The 9,255-nt window shown below is 44.6% G+C and overlaps 1 pseudogene; it reads right to left on the minus strand.

The window, feature by feature from the left end:
• The window catches only part of LOC141958009 (ATPase family AAA domain-containing protein 2-like), a 128,354-nt pseudogene extending 126,208 nt beyond the window's left edge, over positions 1 to 2,146 (minus strand).
• Positions 2,147 to 9,255: the final 7,109 nt, after the last annotated feature.

Raw genomic sequence — 9,255 nt, forward strand, 5'->3', positions numbered from 1 at the left:
TGAAAGACATCAGGCTGAAAACTCATCTGTTAGGTTGTCCTTAAAATAGTTTTTCGAGAGCATCTGTTATGTAACAAAACCTCGGTCACTTCCTCTATTCATATAAACATTTTCTGCTATGGTGGTTTTCTTCCTGAATAAACCTCTGCAAAGCACAGTAATTAAAACATGACATAAGTGTTCCTCACCCCATTCCTGCCTAGAAAACAAATTGCTTATTAAAAATCAATTAAAAAAAAAATTCTAGAGAGTCCAGTTACAGCTGTCAGTACCAACAGATGCAATCAGATATTGCCACCGTTTAAAAAGTGTACAACTTGAAGAGGATAACACTTCAGTTAGGCAGATGCAAACACCTCCCAAATTCTCCAATTTCATTAACTTCCTTAAATCTGTTACAGCTGCGCTTCCCACACCTCTCATGCTGCTCTTTGTCACCAGAGGAGGATGCGGAATCACTCTGGTGGGCTGCCTGTCTGTCTGCAGACACAGAAACAAGCAAGCAACAAAACTGAGGTACGCCCTAAGTCATATCAAAACCTAAGTGAATTCAGTCTCAGAATTTACTTTGAGATCTATTAAGTTGCCTGATCACTGCACTCTTATGAATGCGATGTCAAGTTACATTACGTGGTTTTCCTTGTGACAGCAAAATTTAGTTTTTCTTAGGAAGGTAAAATGTTTAACCAGTTCACTGTGTCCAATCTCTTTCTCTCACACACAGAGAGTTTCACTTGGCATTACGCATCCACTCTGGGAAACAGAAACTTTAACTTATTTAAAAATTGGGCTTCAAAAACCCTGCCTTCTGCTTTCAAGGATGCAAAACAAAACGCTTCCTCCTCTCTAGAAAGAGACCCCATTCTCCCTGCTCTAACTGGCTACAGGATCCAAAATCCTGTTGTCATTACTACTGCAATTTATAATCTCATTTAGCATTTTTCTTGTTTAATGTTAGTTTCATACAGAAACATTAACTGATTCCAGAAAGAAACCAGAATCAGTATTTGGGTGATTTAAAAAAAAAATAAAATAAAAACCACCATACAGGTTCTCCCTCTAACAAAATTACTTTCAATTTTAAGAAAATAATCTGTATCCCTCAAGATTCAATAGTCTACGATTTTCAGACAGATATTTTGGTTTCAGTTCCAGAATAAAAAAAAAAAAATCTCACTTCCACCATCTCAGCCACAACCTCCCTAACCACCTTATCACTGCTAAGGTAGCATCAGTGAAAAGGCAGTAAAGCTGCCTTCTAAAAAAATCTAATGGCTAATAAAAAGTATAGCCTCCCCTCCCCAAACATTCCTTGTCTTTATACCCTCAGACAACAGCAAACATCCTACTATTAACCTGCAGTTACCACCAGTATAGAAACCCTCAAAAGCTTTATTCAGTGATGTGACTGACAGCACTGTTGAAAAAGAAGAACTATCACTATTCTACAGAAGAACTAGACACCAACCTGTTATTTCTTCCAGAAGACCCTCGTGACTGACTGTTTCTAAAGGAACACCTGTCAGGTGAAGACTGGCCCAAAAAACACATCTTACATTGGTTTGGTTCGGTTTGCAATGAATTTACAACACTGCTACAAACAAAGCAGGATAGCGAAGGAGGCAGAAAACGGAACGTGTTTCACCCATCTCTAATTGCAGAAGTGTCAAGTGATTTGGGGAAGGGGATTTTTTTTTAAAATCAATGCACAGTAGAAGTGAAAACACACACCCCTGCTTTTTAAGAACTGAAAAACACAGGAGTAAGATTATCAAGTATGTTTAATTACTGTTCTTTGAGGGATACGTAGGTCATTGTTTGACCCCAAATCAACAGCAAGGGTGCCAAACGGCAAAGAAAGGTAACGTGCACAGGATACACGCATTTCAGAACATTTACTTGCAGAGTAAAGGTAAGAAGTGTCAGGAGAAGTTGAGTGTGTCTATATATTCTCATTCCAAAAAAATCTCACTCCTATGCAAGAAGTTAGCTTGAAGAGGAGCTGTGCATGTAACGTACTTGCCATTGGAGCTTGACAGCGCTCAACGGTTTTTCTCTGTCGAAAGGAGCAGGGCTTCCGAGCGTCTTCACCACCACCTTCCGCCTCGCCGCCTTCTGACGGAACTACTGAGCAGTGACATAACATTAAACGGGTTTGAAGTACTGTAGCAAATGAAATTAAAATGCACTACTCGGATGCCTACGTGCCCGAAGTGTCACCAGCCCTTTTTATCTCCCTGCCCGTCTCGTCCCACTCTTGTTCCTCCCCAAATTACCTCAACCCCTCCCTTGTCCCGCCTTTGCTTCCTGCCCTAAAGATCCCATAATAAGTCCTGTGCAAACTGCTCTTCCCCTGCCTCCCACAGTACGTCCCACCCCTGGGCAGTAACCCCTTAGTCCAAAAGGTGATAGGAGAGCTGCTCCCAAGGACTCATCCACACGGTTTCACAGCTGCACACCGGGGCTGACGGCTCTCCTGGGGCAGCCCTGGGAGGGGCCCAGACAAGGCAGCTGCTCCTCCTCGACTTGGGTCCCTGCCTCTCACTGCGCCCCCCTGGGCTCGTGCATCGAGGACTGGGATGGGCTGATGGCCCTGGGATGGGCCTGGCAGTAGCCCAGCAGGGCACTGTTTGGGCTCCCCCTCCTGCCACTGTCTCTCAGAGCTTTCTTGCGTGTGCGCAGAGATCTCTCACAAAAATCTAACACTGATCGGCTCCACTACTGCCACATCCTCTTCTGCCCTTAAGTACAGTCTCACCCCCTTCTTTTCCATCCAGAAAACTCCTGCAAGGCTCATTGCACTGACTGCCTTCATCACAACTATTGCACTCCTTAAAACAAAGTTTCCCCCCCTCACTTCAAACATCAAGTTAAGATGCCCTCTTATGATTTAACCTTATTCCTCATGGTATTTCCACGAGTACCAGGATGGCAGCTCCTAACAGCCCGGACGGCAGCTTCCACCCACTGCTGCTAAACAGAAAAAGGAACGCCGCTATCTTCTCCCCTGGTGACCTTCACGCTCAGGAGGAGCTTTCCATACACCCTTGACAGCCCACCTAACTTCTGCAAAACGCTCTCGTTGTGCTGCTCAACACCAGGAAAACTGTCCTGCTCCTGATGTACCAAGATCAGTCTTTCTTATTCTGAGTAACACCGTCCATTGCTTTCTATTCCCACCTGTCCACAGCCATCCGTTGCCTTTTATCTTGTAAGCATTTTGGAAAAGCATCCAATTTTTTTTCCCCTCTGAATGCCTGTTCTGAGCTCACTACACTACAGCCCTAGAGTCCGTGACTATGGCTTGTCACCTCGACAGCAATACAGAATTTTTCAATAGGTGAAAAACACCCAGTAGTTCAGCTCATCTCAATTGTTTAAGACAAGGCTTTTGGCTAGAGCGTGGTAAAGAAAATCTAAACCAGAACTAACCTACAATGTCATCTTGCTTCTCACCTATTTCTCTGTCACCTGTTTGGATTTCCTCCTCTCCTTGGGAGTAAATATTGAGGTTTTTCTAATGAGAACAAACAAGAAAGATCAGTCACAAGTGTGCAGAAAGCCTAACACGGGCATATTTGGTGCCTCTATAGTAACATTACCAAGGCACTCCATACACAAAAGAGATTCAATTAAAGTACAAGAGGAGAAAATAGGAACATCATTCTGGCACCCAAGATTTCAGCACAAGAATTTCTGCTCTAAAATAGGACACATGGTAGCTAAATACTTCTCCAGACACAAAACCAAAGCATCTCTATCAATCATTCACAGGTTAATAATCCAAGAGTGTGGCAGAACCCAGGAAAACACAATTCCCAGCAGACAAAAAAAAAAAACAAAACAAAACACAAAAAACAAAAAACCACCCAACCCAAACCAAAAATCAGACAGGCATTTCAGAGATGATACACAAAGTACTAGGGGTAATCCTGGTTTCATCAGAAAAATACAAAAATTTAAAAAATGGAATTCAGATCTAAAGAAAACACTCTGAAAGTAGGCTATGAAGATGCTTAAAAAATGAAGTGCCTGTCATTCAAAAGGACAGCAAGATGCTCTACTATGAAGATGTCTCTGCACCTGGCAACGCCCAAAACAGACACCAGTGACCAATTTAAACATAAACTGGGCCCAAATCCTTTACTCAGAAAGCATCTTCCAAAGAACACACACTCACTCCCACACACACTCACACATCTGGAAGTCTAAAACAGCCACAAGCACCTATTTCTAAAAAAATTGGGGTAAACAGATTGCCTAGGAAGTAAAAAGGCTCCCACCTTATATAGATCAAGATATTAACAACAGTTACCAGACATATGGGCAGAGGAGGAGGAGGAGACCCTCCCTTCCTGATCCACAGCAGTTGTACACTAGCAGTTGTTGCTAACAACATCCAGAAAGTTCCAAGTGCTGTAACAGCGGTGGACCACTACAACAGAGGGCACCTGCGGCCTAGCAGCAATCGCTAGGACACAATGTTTACGTGAGGGCACGTAGAAACACCTCAGCCTGACCACCGAATACACTTAGCTCTGGCTGCCAGGAACAGCACCTTCTTCTGCCGTGCAAAGAAGGAGAAAGTCCCTAGCCAATAGTATGCCATAGCACAAAGGCTTGCTAATAAGGCTCATTTTAGTACTTTTGCAAGATGATGAAAAAAACCCCACTTACTTTGTTATAAGGTTGTCAAACAAAACAGATCGAGTTGTAGCGATGTAATGACTCTGTCGAGGTCCACAGCTTCAGTGGACCTCCAAGCCCTCATTTTCGTCACAGACTTGTTCTGCAGCTTTTGCTTCAGCTCTCGTCCTCAGTGTTCCGGTGACTAAAACGCACTCATATATAAAATACTCTGAGGCAAAAAATATGTTATTCCCTTCATTTCACTGCTGCTCTACTAAAAAAAAAGTATGCAATGGATTGATTTTTTTCTTTTAAATAGTGAACTAGAAGTTACTGTTGTAACCACAGCATCCAACTTAAATTACCTACTTAGAAGCAGGACCTGTATCGCAAGTTTTTAAGAGACTGAAAAGACACTCTGATGGAAACAAACACGCAACTTCTGTTCTGTGCAGTTACCTTCTTCCTGAAAACAACAAATAACTCCAGATAAAGTGGCTTTACTCCACTCATGTAAAATTGTATCCAATTGCTTTTTTAGAAAATTGTTTACGTGGGAAGTCTGTGCTTAAGATGCGTGGGTTTAGTATGCTGCTTAAGCATGCATCACATCATTTTCTCCATCAGCACACAAAAGCTCTAGAGGGTAAGAAATTCCTCAACATAAATTCCCAAATAGCAAAGAACTCCAACGCTTGCTTGCTTGAAAAAAAAGATCTCCACACCTAGAACTTGAATTACTACACAAAGTGCATTTCAGGCCCCCTCCCGCATGCAGCCCACAGCTGGCAGGACACTGCCTGGAGCCAACGGATTTTCCCAGCTGCCAGCAAGCAGCCTCGTGGTACCGAGCCTTCCTGCGCTCTCGGCACAGCAAGTCAGCGCCAAGATAAATTGCTGAACTTCAGGGACACCTTCCCGACAGCAGGGGCTTTGTGAGTCTCACGACTGAATTACTTTTTAACTCACACATATTACAATAATTAATTCAATAGTATAAAGGTTACAATACTACAGTGTATTATAATATAATAATATAGTGCAATAGATGATCACCTGTTTGTTGGCGACACGGACAGGGGGATCGAGTGCACCCTCAGCAAGTCTGCTGACAAAGCCAAGCTGTGTGGTGCCGTCAACTCGCTGGAGGGAAGGGATGGGCCATCCGGAGGGACCCGGACAGGCACGAGAGCTGGGCCCATGCAAACCTCACCAAGTTCAACCAGGCTTGGTGCAAGGCTCTGCACAAGTGTCGGGGCAAACCCAAGCACAAGGACAGGCTGGGCGAGGAGTGGAATGACAGCAGCCCTGCGGAGAAGGACTTGGGGGTGCTGCCTGAGAAGCAGCTCAAAATGACACTGCAACGTGTATTTGCAGCCCAGAAAGCCAAGCTCATCCTGGGCTGCATCAAGAGCAGTGTGGCCAGCAGGTCGAGAGAGGTCTCTATTCTACTCCCGTCAGATCCCACCTGCAGCGCTGTGTTCAGCGCTGGGGCTCCCAACATCAGAAGGACATGCATCTGCTCGAGCGGATCCAGAGGAGGCCCCACAAGAGGATCAGCGGGCTGTAGCACCTCCCTTACGAGGACAGGCTGAGAGAGTTGGGGGTGCTCAGCCCAGAGAAGAGAAGGCCCCGCCGAGACCTTCTAGTGGCCTTCCAGTACACTTAAAGGAAAGCTGAGGAGGGACTCTTTATCAGGGACTGTAGGGACAGGTCGAGGGCTAACGGTTTTAAACGGAAAGAGGGGAGATTCAGATTAGAGATAAGGAAGAAGTACACTCCTGGGAGGGCGGTGAGGCACTGGCACACGTTGCCCAGAGAAGCTGTGGATGCCCCCTCCCTGAAGTGCTCAAGCTCAGGTTGGACGGGGCTTTGAGCCTAATACAAGGTGTCCCTGCCCATGGCAGGGGGGTTGGAACTAGATGATCTTTAAGGTCCCTTCCAACCCAAACCATTCTGGGATTCTATGATAATACCGCAACGTTCCCTCCTATTTGCAAGAATGACTTGCAATTCATTTGTGTCCTGCAGACTCCAGAAAATCCGCATCACAAAGAAACGCAAGCTAAGGAACAGATTCTCCAGGGCCTAAGAACAGGCTGGAATTCACACTATCATACTGCATTGTAGAGTTCTCCCACAAGACTAGGGAGCTTGTAATCGGGTGCTCCATGACATACAAAGAAAAGCCTGTGGGCCACAAGAGGGATTCAGAACTCAAGTCTGCTGCATACCACGTGCAAACAGTTTGATAGGGATGGACATTCCCTAACCTGCAAATCTGCACGTCTCGATAGGGCAAATAATCTCTCAGGAACCAAAGCAGAGAGGTCTCAAAGGAGTTGGGGAAAGAGGCATGGTTTTTATACAAGCAAAAGGCATTTCCTAAGAAGAGTGATTCTGGTTCGAAAGACACTGGCACTGACATGAACAGAAGCGTATTCACCCACAGATTTTTAGCTGTACATTTATCATGACGTGACTCATTGTGCATGCTTTCACTTCTCCTCGTCATTCTGTGGAGTGAACAGAGATTGGACATCTCAAAACACAATACCTCAACAAGTGTCTTCGATTGACATTTTCACTTAGTATGGCCATGCTTTTGTCAAAGCTGGAGCCTAAACAGGGTGGCACGTTTCTTCGCATTGATCTTGAGCTACGCTCCTTGAAACATCCCATTGTGCCGTGAGAAAATTCCTAGGAAAAGAAGGAAATAAGAACATATTTACCTGAACCATCTCTTGAGCTAAGAAGGAAGTTCTGCCTCATTTAGGCAACTTTGTTCTCTTAACTCTCCTAACTTGAGAGTGTTGCAACTAATGCCAGGCAAGCCTTGGACTGCTTCTACACCAAGAAGTAGATCTTGGGCTGGGGGGGCGGGCACGGAATCAGCTTCCAAAGCTAAAGCTCCCCTCTGCCATGCTTTTCTTGTGGATAACTTGAGCTTCATATCCTCTGAAAAAAGTTATTGCAGCGAAGTCTTTCATAAAAACTTAGCATTTAATGAAAAAGACACCCAAACCTGTTATTTCAAAATTGGTTCTGAGAAGCGGTCAAGTTTGACCATGCATGTCCTGGGATTAAAAACTACTTAAGAGAGTTCTTCTCCTATTTCTGATCCATTTCTAACTGCATTCAGAGCAACATTAAAGCGTTTCCTTCAGGAGGACAGCATTTAGCCCCAGGAAACCAAAGGGAACTGAAGATCCACTTTTTTATGCCTGTTGATCTTGTTCACATGGGTCCTTCTGCAAGGAGGAGGAGTACGATGTTAAAGGATTTTACCAGACTGTGGCTATCTCTAGGCTTGCTTTATTAACAACTCACAGTTGAGCCATCACCTCAGCAAGTGGCAACAGCTAACAAGAAGTATCTTATCTTTATACGATTCTTCGTAACATTCAATACAATACCAATTCATCATCAATTTCCAAAGCCCATTATATTCCACAGTTCCAACTAGTTCTTCCCGTTCTGCTCCGGTTCCTCTTCTGACACCACTGCTCACTGATGCAGTCTTTGGTCATCATGGTTACTTATCTTCAGCACTGTTCCTAGAGCACCCGTGCATACTGCACTGAACTGTTAGTATGGTTCCTAGAGCACCTGTGCTGTATAAAACAATATCTATTTATTAATAGTCCTGCTATTAATAATATCCTAAGAGAAAAGAGTTTTCTAAAGCTTATTCCTTTTGCACACTATTTGCTTTTACCCTGAGAGCACCTCTCTTCCTGCTGTTCTCCAGGCTGGAGTCACGAAGACAAGTCAGGAAGACTCAGCCTGGAAAAGAGAGTTTCCACTTTGTCCAGACAAAAAGGGAACTTTGCAGCACACTGCCCTCAATACAGGTCACAACACAACAAGCGGGTTCAGCCTGGCAAATTACACCACGGTTAGAGACACACAGATACACAGCTTCCAAAGGGACAGGAGCCACTTCGGATCTGCCACGGAACTTCTTGGGACCGCAAACCTGGAAGAGGATAAACCCCTCAGATGCTGGCTTACCTTAGAGCTCCTGCTCTATGCTCTTTACTCGCTACAAATGTAGGAAGCTGAGTAACTAGAGAGAAACTGCTTGCTGATATCCGAAAAACTGCAAAAGCTGCACATCAACAAGTCAGGAAAGAGGCATTACGACTTGAACCTGTAGGTAGCACCAGCATTATCATCTCTCTCATCCAGGGCACTTCCCCATTGTCTCTGCAGCTAAAACACTCCAGCAGAGTCCAGCCCCCCTACAAATATGAGGTAAGAATAAATCCAGGCCTCAAAGCATGGGAAAGGTCTGCAAAAAGCAAACAACTACAAAACAAAACAAAAAAACCAAAACAAACAAACAAAAAAGAAACCAAAAGAACCAGCTTACAGCCAGTTTCATAATGACGATTCTGTTTTGGTTTCCGTGAAAAGTTCACATTTAGCTTCCTCCTCCCTGTTCTCCACGCGGACAACGTGTGCCAGCTGCTTTACCTGCGTAACTTTTCACAGCCTTCCCCTGCATGCACTGGGCAGCAGAATTCCCTGGAGCCTCTGACAACCATAGACTGCAAAAGCAGAGCAGTGATCCTGAAGCAGAATCCCATGGCTGTCTGCAAAGTAAAAACCAAACATACCCGC

This window comes from Athene noctua, chromosome 1, assembly GCF_965140245.1.
Source record: "Athene noctua chromosome 1, bAthNoc1.hap1.1, whole genome shotgun sequence".
NCBI lineage: Eukaryota > Metazoa > Chordata > Aves > Strigiformes > Strigidae > Athene > Athene noctua.